Source organism: Apis mellifera, linkage group LG15 (genome assembly GCF_003254395.2).
Source record: "Apis mellifera strain DH4 linkage group LG15, Amel_HAv3.1, whole genome shotgun sequence".
NCBI lineage: Eukaryota > Metazoa > Arthropoda > Insecta > Hymenoptera > Apidae > Apis > Apis mellifera.
In genome coordinates, this window is record NC_037652.1 from 8,900,941 (window position 1) to 8,914,772 (window position 13,832).

Consider the following 13,832-nt stretch of genomic DNA (forward strand, 5'->3'; position numbering starts at 1 on the left):
ACCTGAAATTCTAATTTAAGACACCGTGGGAGAGGGAAGGAGACGGTTGACGAGACATAGAGAGAGAGAGAGAATGCACAAGCCGGGGACAGAATCTGTGCATCAGAGCGGCTCCTTCCCGATCCTCACCAACATCGGGCCGTGTCCTCGTGCCCGACCAACCGTTTTGCTTAATTGAGGGCTCGCCCGGCTACGACGTACCTTTCATACCCGAAATTCATCGAATTACTGGAGTGAGACGGGGACGGTTCTATAACCGTGCCACTGACCGCGAAGAAAAACGTCGCCTGTCCGCTGTTGCGATTCCAACATTCTCCAACGTTTCACTCGACAGCCCCATCAAATTACCTTTCGTTTACTGGTAATATATATCGAACGTCTCGATCGTTTCTATATATTTATATATGAACTAAAAATTATATCGAAACGATCGAAGGAATATCGTCTATTATTCGAGTCGATAAGAAAATGCGGATTAATCTTGACTAAATAATTCCTATCTCGAGAGTATATTCGTAGATCGTTTTTTTTTTTTATTCATTATGAATATTTTTGGGATAAAATTTTCGATCGTTCACAGATGCTCTCTCTCTCTCTCTCTCTTTCTCTTTCTCTTATTCATAGAAATTGTTAAAAGTTGGATAAACGAAATTTTAGCTGAATTTATTTTATTGAAGCGAAGAATTTTAATTTATTAAATAACACTCTCATATATAAAATATCAAAAAGAGGCAGAATGAGAGATCGATATGTTCGGGATAAAAATTTCAATCACGGTAGATTTAACTGGAAAAATAAGGAAATAGGGCGTATGCGTTGAATTGTTTTTTTTTTAAGATAGTTTAGAAAAAAAAAAAAGAATTCGCAACGAAAAATATGAATTTTTGAATTTCGCACGAAAATCGCACAAAGATTCTAATTCCCTTTTATGAAACTATCTTAACGCCATTATTTGGAAAATAGAAAATTCTAAAAGATCGTAACGTCATAGAGAAAGTTGGAAAATTTTAATGGGGATCTCTTTCAATATTCGAGCAATATTTGAAAATAAAGACGTAAAAATAATTTGTATCTAGGTATTTTCAACGCGACGCGCGACCAATTTTGATAATCGAATAAAAAATATCTCCCGAAACACCGTAAATTAAATCATCCTTCCCCATCGCGATATTACTATATACGCGAACCGTCACTTCGCGTTCCTCCAATTCCATTCCAACTCGTAAAACTAATAACAAAACACACATAACGGTAATTAATTCGTTTCCAGATATGAAAACTAGTTTTCCCTCTTAATAACGCGCTCGCGACTCGCACACGGCAATCTCACGCAAGCGATACTGCTAATTCTGTCGACATAGCTCTCTCTTTCTCTCTCTCTCGCTCCCTTCCTCCCTCTCTTTCTCTCTCGGCCAACCGTCCTCGCTCGTAAATACGTTACGCGATATTTTCCACGATGAGCAGCGTAAACATTGCGATTCCTTCTTTTCCTGTGAAACGATATTCATAACTGCTCACGAGTAGAAAGAAGTCTCGCGGAAGGAATGCGGGTCTGATTGGTTAATTTGAAAACGCCTATTTTCACGCCCGTTTTTCTTTCTACCATCGCGTGTACCAATTCAAAACGACGATCCGTATCTAAACCTCGACGCATTAGAATACAAGAGAATTCTACCGTATCGATGCGATGTAAAAACTTTTTTATTTCTCGCAACAGATTAATTATGATTTATAAGATAATAATTGAATACGAATAAGATATATACTATAGATAGTTTCGAAAATATTTCAACCATCTTAACGAAATGAAAATAATATTTCGAATATTCGAATAATAGCTCTTCTATCTACCGTGCAGCGTTGTTAGTAAACAAAGCGTCTAGAGTGGGGATAAACTAGCGAAGGATCCCTGTGCCGTCCCGTCATGCCTTTCTTTCCAGCAGCGAACAGCAGCGCCGTTACGGCGAGACGACGCGTTGTTGGTCGACTCGCCCGACCGACCGCATGGAAAATTAAGTTTCCATATCTCTCGAGCGAAGCCAAGCTCGAGTTGGAAAGTTGGTCGTAATTAAGTACGGTGTACGAATAGATCCTGTTCGACAAAACCAGATCGTTTACTCGTTCGTCCATCCTCGAATCAAAACCGAAGCGGAGCGTGGCCGAGCGATGCTCGGCGCTCGTGGTGAATCGTTGGTGCGAGTTCCTTTATGGTTGGAAGTGTTCGTGCATGCAAGATTTCGGACCAGTATATATAGTCCGACAAAGTAGTTCCACGGCTTAATGCTCGCGCCGCTTGCACCAGCTGCTGCTCGTACATGCATCCCTATGCATATACGCCATGTATCTAATTGTAAGTAAACGCGTGTGCGTATATATGTGTATATACGTACGTATGTATGTACGTACGTGCGCGCAAAGGCACTGCGCGTGCGAACCAGTCTCGTTTTTTGAAACGAAGCCCGCGGCGTACTGGCATCGGCTCAATCGTCGAACGAGCCCGATTCCAAATGGCCCGCAGCTAGCCCTCTTGCCACGTGCTCTTTATCACTACGCCTCTTGCATTCGTTTCGTATTTCCACTACCTATATATATATATATATATATATATATATATACTCGTGCACTCTCAATTGTCCCCAACTGTCACTCCTCCACTCTCCACGTACAATGGTAATGTTACCCTCTGATTTTCTTTCTCCCCAAACTCTGCTCTCCATCTTCTCCTTAAGGCCTGCCTGCCTGCCTGCCTGCCTCTCCTTAATGGCCTCTCTCCGTCTCGCTTTAAGATTGGTCACCATTGTGCAATCGAATAATTCGTCACTCGAAACTACGAACAATTTCCCTACGTTGGAGAGTACGTCGTTAAGGAGTTTGCCTCTGTTCATACCTCTGTTATTCCTTTCCCCTATTCTCTTTCTCACCTTCTTGCTTCTTCTTCGCATCGCGTTTTCTTCTCTCCTTCTTCTCCTTCTTTTTTCTTCTTCCTTCCTTCTCCCTGTTCTTTTTCTAATTGCGCCGTGGCCAGCCGTTCGTAACGACGTGCTCGCGTCATTATGAAACGGGAATGTTGTTTATTTGATGCTTCGCTCTGTTAGGTTTCCCGAGAGAGGAGGGGTGGGGGAAGGTCACCTCGAGGAATTAAATTAGTTGGCCGGGGAAGATAAACGAGCATTTTTAGAAGATACACGCTATACTTTTTCCCCTCGTTTTTATCCCCGATCCGGTTAATTATTTTACCTACGTCCAATCCTCTTCCTCGTCTCTTAAAAAGAATTCGTTCGTATTATTTCAAACTATATATATATATATATATTTCCATAATTATTATATCTGACTATATCTAAACTTCTCCTCGCCGTCTGATTTTTGAACCTGTTCCATAACCGTAAAGATCTCTTTCAATTGTCAATACGACAATTCATTCTCCTAGTTCTCGAGTCGTTTATATCGCTCTCTTATTTTTCAATCTTTCTTCGTTACATTTTTTTTTCTCTTTCTCTCTCTCTTTCTCTCTCCTTTCTTTTTATCTTATTCTCACCGTCGTTGTCTCGTTAAATCACGTTCCCCGGCACGAGTAGGTCGCAATTATTCGCGCACTTATCGAATATTCCGAGCGCGATTTAATTATGACTGGGACGACGATATTATCACGATTGTTAAAAGAGGGGAGGGGAGGAGGAGAGGGAGAGGGGAGGGGGAGGGAGAGGGCACTTGTTATTTACGCGTAAATTTATACATAAATTTGCGCAAGGGAAGAAAATTCCTCGCGAGACGAGGAGCAAGCAACAATTGTTGCGACGCGGAATAAAATATCGCAGTTCCCGAGGCTTCCATCGACAAAGGGACAAAGGTGTTCTCTCTCTTTCTTTCTCTCTCTCTCTCCTCGGGTTGACATAAATTATTCACGCATGAATTTACGCGCGTTCCCGATAAACAGAATTTGCACAATCAACTGGCAACCTCGTGACCGAATAAAATACAATCGCCACGAAGAGCTGTTCCCCCTCCCCTCTCGACAAAGGAACAAAGGTGCTTCTCTCTCTCTTTCTCTCTCTCGCTCTCGCGCACGGCCCACGTAGATTATTTATGAAAAATATTTACGCGATCGAGCAGCAGTCACTCGTCCACGGAACGAGGTATTCTTCTATGTATTCTCTCACGTATGTATTAGTCGATGGGGAGAAAGGGCTCTTTTGTTTCGCGTATACAAAACAGACCTAAATTCTTGATTTTCTCTCTCTCTTTCTCTCCTTGTAGGTTTAGATTTTTTTTGAATTAAAATTGTAAAAAAATTTTATAGGGACGAAAGCTCGGTTTTCTATGGATTTTCTATGGGGACAAGATTCTGTTTCCAAGGAGAGGAGAGAAATTTAAATTAAAATTGTAAAAAATTTTTTCAGTGACGAGAGCTTGGTTTTCTATGGGGTAAGATTCTTTTTCGAAGGAGAGGGGAGAAATTTAAATTAAAATTGTAAAAAAATTTTTTCGGGGACGAAAGCTCGGTTTTCTATGGATTTTCTATGGATTTTCTATGGGGCAAGATTCTCTTTCGAAAAAGAAGGAAAATGTTACAGAAATTTAAATTAAAATTAAAATTGTAAAAAAATTTTACGGGGATGAGAGTACGATTTTCCATGGATTTTCTATAGAGCAAGATTCTCTCTCTAGAAGGAGAGGGGAGAAATTTAAATTAAAATTGTAAAAAAATTTAGAGAGCTAGATTTTCTATGGATTTTTTATGGGGCAAGATTTTTTTTCGAAGGAAAGGCAAGAAATTTAAATTAAAATGGTAAAAAAATTTTACGGGGACAAGAACTCGGTTTTCTATGGGGTAAGATTCTTTTTCGAAGGAGAGGGGAGAAATTTAAATTAAAATTGTAAAAAAATTTTTTCAAGGATGAGAGCTCGGTTTTCTATGGATTTTCTATGGGGCAAGATTCTCTTTCGAAAGAGAGGGAAGATATCGGAGAAATTTAAATTAAAATTGTAGAAAAATTTTTTCAGGGACGAAAGAGGTTTTCTATGGGACAAGATTCTGTTTCGAAGGAGAGAGGAGAAATTTAAATTAAAATTGTAAAAAAATTTTACGAGAGTTCGGTTTTCTATGGATTTTCTATGGAACAAAATTCTCTTTAGAAGGAGAGGGAAGAAATTTAAATTAAAATTGTAAAAAAATTTTTTCGGTGACGACTTGGTTTTCTATGGGGTAAGATTCTTTTTCGAAGGAGAGGGAAGAAATTTAAATTAAAATTGTAAAAAAATTTAGAGAACTCGGTTTTCTATGGATTTTCTATAGGGTAAGATTCTCTTTCGAAGGAGAGGGGAGAAATTTAAATTAAAATTGTAAAAAAATTTAGAGAACTCGGTTTTCTATGGATTTTTTATGGGGTAAGATTTCGAAGGAGAGATTTAAATTAAAATTGTAAAAAAATTTTCCATGGATTTTCTATGGGGGCAAGATTCTCTTTCGAAGGAGAGGGAAAAACGTTGGAAAGAAAAATTCCTCGTTCTACGCCGTTTCTTCCCTTTTTATCGCTTATTACATCCTTTAACTTAGATAACGACGAGAGGGATAAAGTTTATTTTTCATTTTTAACCCCCCGTCCAGGGAGGGAGGGGAGGGAGTTAAATTTAAGTAGAAGAATTTCCATGCCTTCCAAGCATTAAAGCACGCATTACTACGCGTACTACAACTTATAAAAGGGGTGAAAATAGTAGGAGCTCCCGTTATCCGAACGCCATTATCCGGCCGTTTTATTATTCAAACGATCTGCCTTCCCCGAACGAGGCGTGTTCACTTCTTTCCACAAACAGATGCCTCCCCTCTTTTGCGAATATGTAATTTTTCTATATAATGCATATTTCTACAGCTTTGGCTCGATCGAACCAACCTTGATCACGACAATTTAGCATGAAACTATAAAACGTGCCACGGTATGGTATTACGTTAACAAGTCGCCAAGCTGAACCGATTTTTCCTAGTATAAGAGTTAAATTTAATTTCGAGTGATGGATCGAAAATGAATATCGATAAATTGGTGAAATTTAATTTAAACCGAAGAGATCGGCAAATCTTTTTCTCTCAAATTCCTCGAGTCGATAATATCTCTTCTAATATTGCAACTTGGTTGTCCGCCTCATTCGTTAATTTACCCTCCATGCGTTTTCCATTCCTTGATTTTCGCACATTAATCACTCCATTCCATTCTTAATATAAGAAAAAAACAATAACAACTGTATTTAAACAGTGATCGCATGTCGCTCACTCCCTCGTCGCAACAATTATGACAATAATGGTGGACGATGATCGACGAAAGTTATTCTCACCAGTCACGCGACAAATTCTAGGGGAACGGACGAAATATCACCAGGCTTGCCGGGAAAAATATTCGAATTCGGCTCGAGATATCGATTCGAGCACATTCTTTCGCTCAAACACACGCGTATATATATATATATACGTATATATCGATTAATTCCACTCGGGGCTCGTGTAAATTACACGTGGCAACAATGTTGTCTGGCGACGTTGCTCGAAGAATGCGCCAGATAAGCCCCCCCGTTGTCCATCTTAACCGCGAAACGCGATAATAAATTCGACCAAACTCGTGCCTCGCAAGCTCCACGTTAGAAATACCTAGTAATAATAGCGGTAACAACTCGTCATTCTTATCTCTCAAAGATCCTCTATACTCTCGTCGAAAGCAAAATTCCTATTCTTTTTTATTTCTCCCCAAACGCCGTTAAACGAGTTATAACACGGTCAAGATTTAATTCGTCTCACGGCTTAGAATCGTCTGGATGGAAACGTTAAGAATTTCTTACGAGAGAGGGACGACGGATGGTCGAGCAATTAAAAAGAGGGAGAGAGAGAGAGAAAAGGAAGCACAACGCGAACAGAACAGGCGCAGAAGTAATACAAACGAGCGGTAATGGAGAAAACGAAACAAAGGAGGGATATATATATATACGTATGGAGGGGACAACGTTACCCCCACTCCTCCGCGCAAAGCAATTATTCCCGACGAATAGCGGTGGCTGAACGCGTCCGCGATTTGTGACTCGTATTTGCGGCGAAACGCTCGCATCTCCCTGTTCTTTCCAAGGAATACGATGCACACATCTTTCTCGATCGAACAACTTCCTTTCTTCCACTCCTCCGCATATTTCTTTCATCAATCTCGACTGTTGGGATCGCCACCTTTCCTCTCTTCCTTCCATGGAATGTATAAACGGCTTTACTTTGAGTAAATAAATTCCACCCCCTGCTCGTAATCTGGATAATGACTCGAAGCGTTATTATAGGAATGTAAGATTCATTTCTTCTTTTTTTTTTGTCCAGGTGACGAATATCGAGGAACGAAATGAAGTGAAATGTAAAGGTAAAGGTATTGGAGGTTTCCTTTTTAAAAGAAGGCCGTTCTTTCAAACGAGAAGGGAATAAGGTTAAATATTGTATCCTCCGAATCTTTTGTCTTTTTGCGAGCGATAAAGTATTTCGAAGATAAATTTATCCTCGCACACGTTTAGATAATAATCGCTACGTGAGCTCTTTTAAACTTCCGTTAATTGAAATATATATCATACTTTTTTTTTTTTTTTTTTACTCTTTCCCGAGGATTTCTCGCAACGCGCGCAAAACTTAATCTCAAATTGTCGAAAAGAACAGTCTTAAAAGCTAGGCAGAGAGGGATAAAGGATTTAAGAAAATTTTATTCCGGCGTCTAAAGCTTTGAGCTAGAATAACCTTACTCGTGTATCTATCCGGCGAACGGCCGGATCAAATGCTCTTCTTCTTTTTCTCTTTTCTTTTTTTTTTTTTTTTTTTTCCCCCCTCGTTTCTCCTCTTCTCCATTTTCAAACGTACACTTTACTGCAACTTGATCGCACGCGAAGCAACGATTCGAAATCTTCGTGCGAGAGATGAAAAATTTTGTCATCAAAATTTACTCGAAACCGAGAGGGAACCGTGCGATCCGAGTCAATTTTTGATTCGTGTCGATATCTCGATCGGTTGCCGAGATACGAGCAATCAAAGTTTTCGTGATATATATATATATGAAACACGAATCATGAATGGATCTGCGCTCGGTGAATTACTCGTTTATTCTTGGAAATGGCTTACTACGCCCTTCCAAGAATCGTATTACGTGCTATTATGTTTTTCCAGCAGTCGCGAGTGTCGCTCGTCCGGATAGGTCAATGTGACGAGGTGCGAGCGAGGGGTCGGAATATACGACAGCGACGAGTGGCGGTAAACGATGAAAAATTACCTTTCTCTTTGCGCGACGATATCTCGGCGACCGGAAGTCGTATCGGGAGGAACGAAAGAGGGTTTTAAAGGGGAAGGTTCCACGCTTCCAATCATCGTTCGCTCGTCGACTAGAAATCGTCGTGTTCCAAGTTACAGCGGTTCAAAGTTTTCGTAATTTTAATACGGTTTGATCAGAAGCAAATTGTCCAACGGTTACTGCCTTTTTAAGTCGGTCGATATATAATATATGTACAGGCTGCGCGAATATAGCAGGTGTAGAATTAAACGTTGAAAGAGATAGATTCTTGGTTGAACCACACACTTGGCTCGATTATTGTCGCAAAGTAAACAATTGAACGGAGAAAGTTTCATTATTTCTGACTTATATATTTTGAAGAGAGGCAGCCTGAACGGCGTTGAAAATACAATCACGTAGAAACTCGCAAAGGCGAAATTTTTAGTTTGCTCTCCGCTTTTACTGTAAATAGCGCGTCAACTAATTTCCTTAGCGGTATAGAGCGCCGCCTTACAGGCCCGAGTAACTTTTACTCCACGGTAAACACGAGCTTCATAACAAGCGGAGTCTCCTTGTGCGAAACTATGTCCATATTTAGCTCGGAAAAGAAAAGCGTCATTATCGAAGAATGAATTTTATGATAAAAAATACCTCCTACGTGAAACCTACGAATATATTTACTTATATTTTTTTTCTGGAATATATATACACACAAAAACTCGTAATAAATTGACACAATTGCATCGATCAAAATATTAATTTTCCTTATATTCCCGAAGAGAGAAGCGCAACTATATGGACGATTCTTCCATTGTTCCATCTTGTTTGCATCTGTTTAAGATCCTCCACTTTCTTTCCAACTTTAATTACTGTATGCATTTAAATTAGACGTCCATGTTTATTCAAATGAAACATAAATTGGCACGGAATATTCGTGACACGAAAGTCAAATGTTTCCTACCTCCCCTTTTTTAAAATTACAATTTTGGAAACGTCTCTATCTTTTTCCTACATCACATTTGCAAAGCTAAACAAAAAAGGATAAATAAAAAATCGGTAGTCGCCGATTATCGATTCCGAAACCGAGCAGAAATAAAGCGTATTCGTTTCAGTTATTTAACATTCGACAGAGATCTCGTCTTGATAAACTAATACCGAGCGGGATCCATCGACGGAAAGTTTAATTGCATTTGTAATGGACCCTCCCCTTCTTTCTCTCTCGCCAACTGGTGGCCACCGCCACGGGAATAAGTATTTTGCAGTGCAGTTCCGTGCATAAAGAACTACATTAAGAAAATGTATTTGTGTTTGTCCCGCTCCCTTGTCATTTCAACTCGAAATGAAAAGCGGGCAGAAATGAAAGTATGCTCCGTCCTTCCACGCCTTCTCCTTTCCAGCTTCGATGAATGCGATATTCCACTCTCTCTCTCTTTCTCTCTCTCGCTCTCGCTCTCGCCTTCCCCCTCCATTTCGATCTCTCGCACTCTCGATACGTTGAACGCTACGTTACACGTATCTAGGGGAAATTGAAAATGCGGGAATTTTCGCCGACTGTCGCGATACGTATTCCTCGAATAAAAACCGGCCGCGGTTGGAGGAAGAAATTCAATCAACTTAAACCGACCGAATATTCTTACGTTATTCTTATTTCGAAAAAATTATATATTTTCTTACGTTTCTTTTTTTTTCTCTCTCTCTTTTTCTTTCGATAATAACAATTCGAGATCGACAAGCTGGAGGAATTTATTTATTTTGAGATTCGTTCTTCTTAAAATTTACGTATTCTTTATTAATTGAAATAGTAAATAATAAATAAAAAATACACACCTTTGCTTAGGGCAAAAGTTGAAAATTTGGTGTTCTCTTTTGATGTATAAATAAAAATAAAAAGGGAGGAAGAAATTCAATCCATTTAAACCGAATATTTTTATCTTATTCTTATTTCAGAAAAATTATATCTTTTATACTTCTTTTTTTTTCCCCTCGATGATAACAATTCGAGTCGACAACCTTGAATTTACCTTGAGATTCTTCTTAAAATTTACGTATTTTTTATCGCAACTTTGCTTCCTTTTTCTTATTTGAAAACTTTTGAAAAGAGTGTCCCTCTTCCGATATATATAAATAAAAAAAAGGGAGGAAGAAATTCAATCAACTTAAACCGATCGAATATTTTTACATTATTCTTATTTCAGAAAAATTATATCTTTCATATGTTCTTTTTTTTTCTCTTTTCCTCTTAATAACAATTCGAAATCGACAACCTCGAATTTACCTCGAATTTTGATTCGCGAGTATTATTCTTCTTAAAATTTACGTATTTTTTATTTACGCACCTTTGCTTCCTTTTTCTTAAAACAAAAGTTGAAAATTTGATGTTGATATATAAAAAATATAATAATAATATAATAAATTTGGTCTTTTGATATATAAATAAAAAAAGAGGGAGGAAGAAATTCAATCAATTTAAACCGACCGAATATTCTTACCTTATTTCAAAAAAATTATATCTTTTATAGGTTTTTTTTTTCTTTCTTTTCCTGTTAATAACAATTCGAGATCGACAACCTCGAATTTACCTCCAATTTATTCGTACTTTGATTCATACTTTACTCGAGATTTGTTTTTCTTAAAATTTTTTATTTACGCACCTTTGCTTCCTTTTTCTTAGGGCAAAAATTGAAAACTTAGTGTTCCTCTTATATATAAATAAAAAAAAAAAGGAGGAAGAAATTCAATCAACTTAAAACGACCGAATATTCTTACCTTATTTCAAAAAAATTATATCTTTCATACGTTCTTTTTTTTTTCTTTCTTTTCCTCTTAATAACAATTTGAGATCGACAACTTTGATTCATACTTTCGCGCTCAAGATTCATTTTTTTTAAAATTTACATATTTTTTATTTATACGCCTTTGCTTTCTTTTTCTTATTTGAAAACTTTTGAGGTGTCCCTCTTCCGATATATATAAATAAAAAAAGGGAGGAAGAAATTCAATCAACTTAAAACGACCGAATATTCTTACCTTATTTCGAAAAAAATTATATCTTTCATACCTTCTTTTTTCTTTCTTTCTTTTCCCCTCGGTAATAATAATTCGAGATCCTCGAATTTATCTCGAACTTTGATTCGTACTTTACTCGAGATTTGTTCTTCTTAAAATTTACGTATTTTTTATCGCACCTTTGCTTCCTTTTTTTTAGGGCAAAAATTGAAAACTTGGTGTCCCTCTTCCGATATATAAATAAAAATAAAAGGGAGGAAGAAATTCAATCAATTTTAAACCGAATATTCTTACCTTATTCTTATTTCAAAAAAATTCTTTTTTTCTCTCTTTTCCCCTCGATAATAACAATTCGAAATCGACAACCTCGAATTTACCTTGAAATTCTTCTTAAAATTTACGTATTTTTTATCGCAACTTTGCTTCCTTTTTCTTGGTTGAAAATTTTTAAGGTGTCCTTCTTCTGATATATAAATAAAAATAAAAAGGGAGGAAGAAATTCAATCAACTTAAACCGACCGAATATTCTTATCTTATTCTTATTTCAAAAAAATTATATCTCTTATACGTTCTTTTTTTTTTCTTTCTTTTCCTCTTGATAATAACAATTCGAGATCGATAACCTCGAATTTACCTCGAATTTATTCGTACTTTGATTCGTACTTTACTCGACATTCATTCTTTTTAAAATTTACGTATTCTTTACATTCATTATGTACTCTTTTTTTTCTTTCACACCTTTGCTTCCTTTTTCTTAAAACAAAAGTTGAAAATTTGGTGTTCTTTTTTGATATATAAATAAAAATAAAAGAAATTCAATCAACTTAAACCAACCGAATATCTTTACGATATTCTTATTTCAAAAAAATTATATCTTTCATACATTTCTTTTTTTTTCTCTCTCTTTTTCTTTTGATAATAACAATTCGAGATCGACAATCTCGAATTTATTTCGAGATTCTTCTTAAAATTTACATATTCTTTATTTACGCGCCTTTGCTTCTTTTTTCTTAGGTCAAAAGTTGAAAACTTGGTGCTCTTATATGTAAATAAAAAAAAAAGGGAGGAAGAAATTCAATCAATTTAAACCGACCGAATATTCTTACCTTATTTCAAAAAAATTATATCTCTTATACCTTCTTTTTTTTTCTCTTTTCCTCTTAATAACAATTCGAGATCGAAAACCTCGAATTTACCTCGACATTCGTTCTTAAAATTTATGTATTTTTTATTTACGCACCTTTGCTTCCTTTTTCTCAGTTGAAAACTTTTTTTTTGTGTCCTTCTTCCGATATATAAATAAAAATAAAAAAGGGAGGAAGAAATTCAATCAACTTAAACCGAATATTCTTACTTTATTCTTATTTCAGAAAAATTATATCTCTCATACGTTCTTTTTTTTTCTCTCTTTTCCCCCTTAATAACAATTCGAGATTGACAACCTCGAATTTACTTCGAGATTCTTCTTAAAATTTACGTATTCTTTATTTACGCATCTTTGCTTCCTTTTTCTTGGTTGAAAACTTTTGAGGTGTCCTTCTTCCGATATATAAATAAAAATAAAAAAGGGGAAGAAGAAGTTCAATCAACTTAAACTGAATAATCTTGCTATTTTATTTAAAAAAAATTATATCTTTCATACGTTTCTTTTTTTTCTCTCTCTTTTCCCCTTAATAACAATTCGAGATTGACAACCTCGAATTTACTTCAAGATTCTTCTTAAAATTTCTTCTTAAAATTTACGTATTCTTTATTTACGCATCTTTGCTTCCTTTTTCTTGGTTGAAAACTTTTGAGGTGTCCTTCTTCCGATATATAAATAAAAATAAAAAAGGGGAAGAAGAAATTCAATCAACTTAAGCCGAATAATCTTGCTGTTTTATTTAAAAAAAATTATATCTTTCATACGTTTCTTTTTTTTCTCTCTCTTTTCCCCCTTAATAACAATTCGAGATTGACAACCTCGAATTTACTTCGAGATTCTTCTTAAAATTTCTTCTTAAAATTTACGTATTCTTTATTTACGCCCCTTTGCTTCCTTTTTCTTAGAGCAAAAATTGAAAACTTTCTAGGTATCCCTCTTCCGATATATAAATAAAAACTAAAAAAAGGAAAGAAAAAAAATCGTATCCCCATCGTAAATTCCTCCCAAAAGTGTTACCGTAACGCGTATGATTACACGAGTACACGGTTGCGACAACCGAGCTTAAAGTCTTTACAAAATTTAGTAGCAATTACGTAACGCGCGATTAAAGCGGCAATTTTCTGAGAAACGGACAAGTGTTTCCTCCTCCCCCTCCTCCTCCTCCTTCCCCCTCCCCTCTCTCCAATTGTGTCGACTTGCACGGCCCCAGACATTATGAGAATAAACTTCCGGTCGATATGCGTTTATTTCCATGTCTCTCCCCGTTGATCCCTGCGTTCGTTCTACCGTGAGACGAGCACGGAGGAAGCTGCAACACAGAGAGAGAGAGAGAGAGAGAGAGAGAGAGGAGGAACGCGCGAGAATATTTCCGCGGCAATTATGCATTCGTGCAGCATTCATAAAGAGAGGAT

The 13,832-nt window shown here is 36.8% G+C and overlaps 1 long non-coding RNA gene across 3 annotated transcripts; it reads right to left on the bottom strand.

Moving 5' to 3' along the window:
- Positions 1-2,188: 2,188 nt before the first annotated feature.
- Positions 2,189-4,465, bottom strand: LOC107965612. 3 transcript variants are annotated; one of them, XR_003306181.1, is made up of 4 exons: positions 2,922-4,455; positions 2,667-2,827; positions 2,403-2,582; positions 2,189-2,323 (listed from the first exon to the last, which is right to left on the bottom strand). It is a non-coding gene; the product is annotated as an uncharacterized LOC107965612 (long non-coding RNA). The 3 variants fall into 3 exon arrangements; XR_003306180.1 differs by having other exon boundaries at positions 2,403-2,842; positions 2,922-4,465; XR_003306179.1 differs by having other exon boundaries at positions 2,403-2,827; positions 2,922-4,461.
- Positions 4,466-13,832: the final 9,367 nt, after the last annotated feature.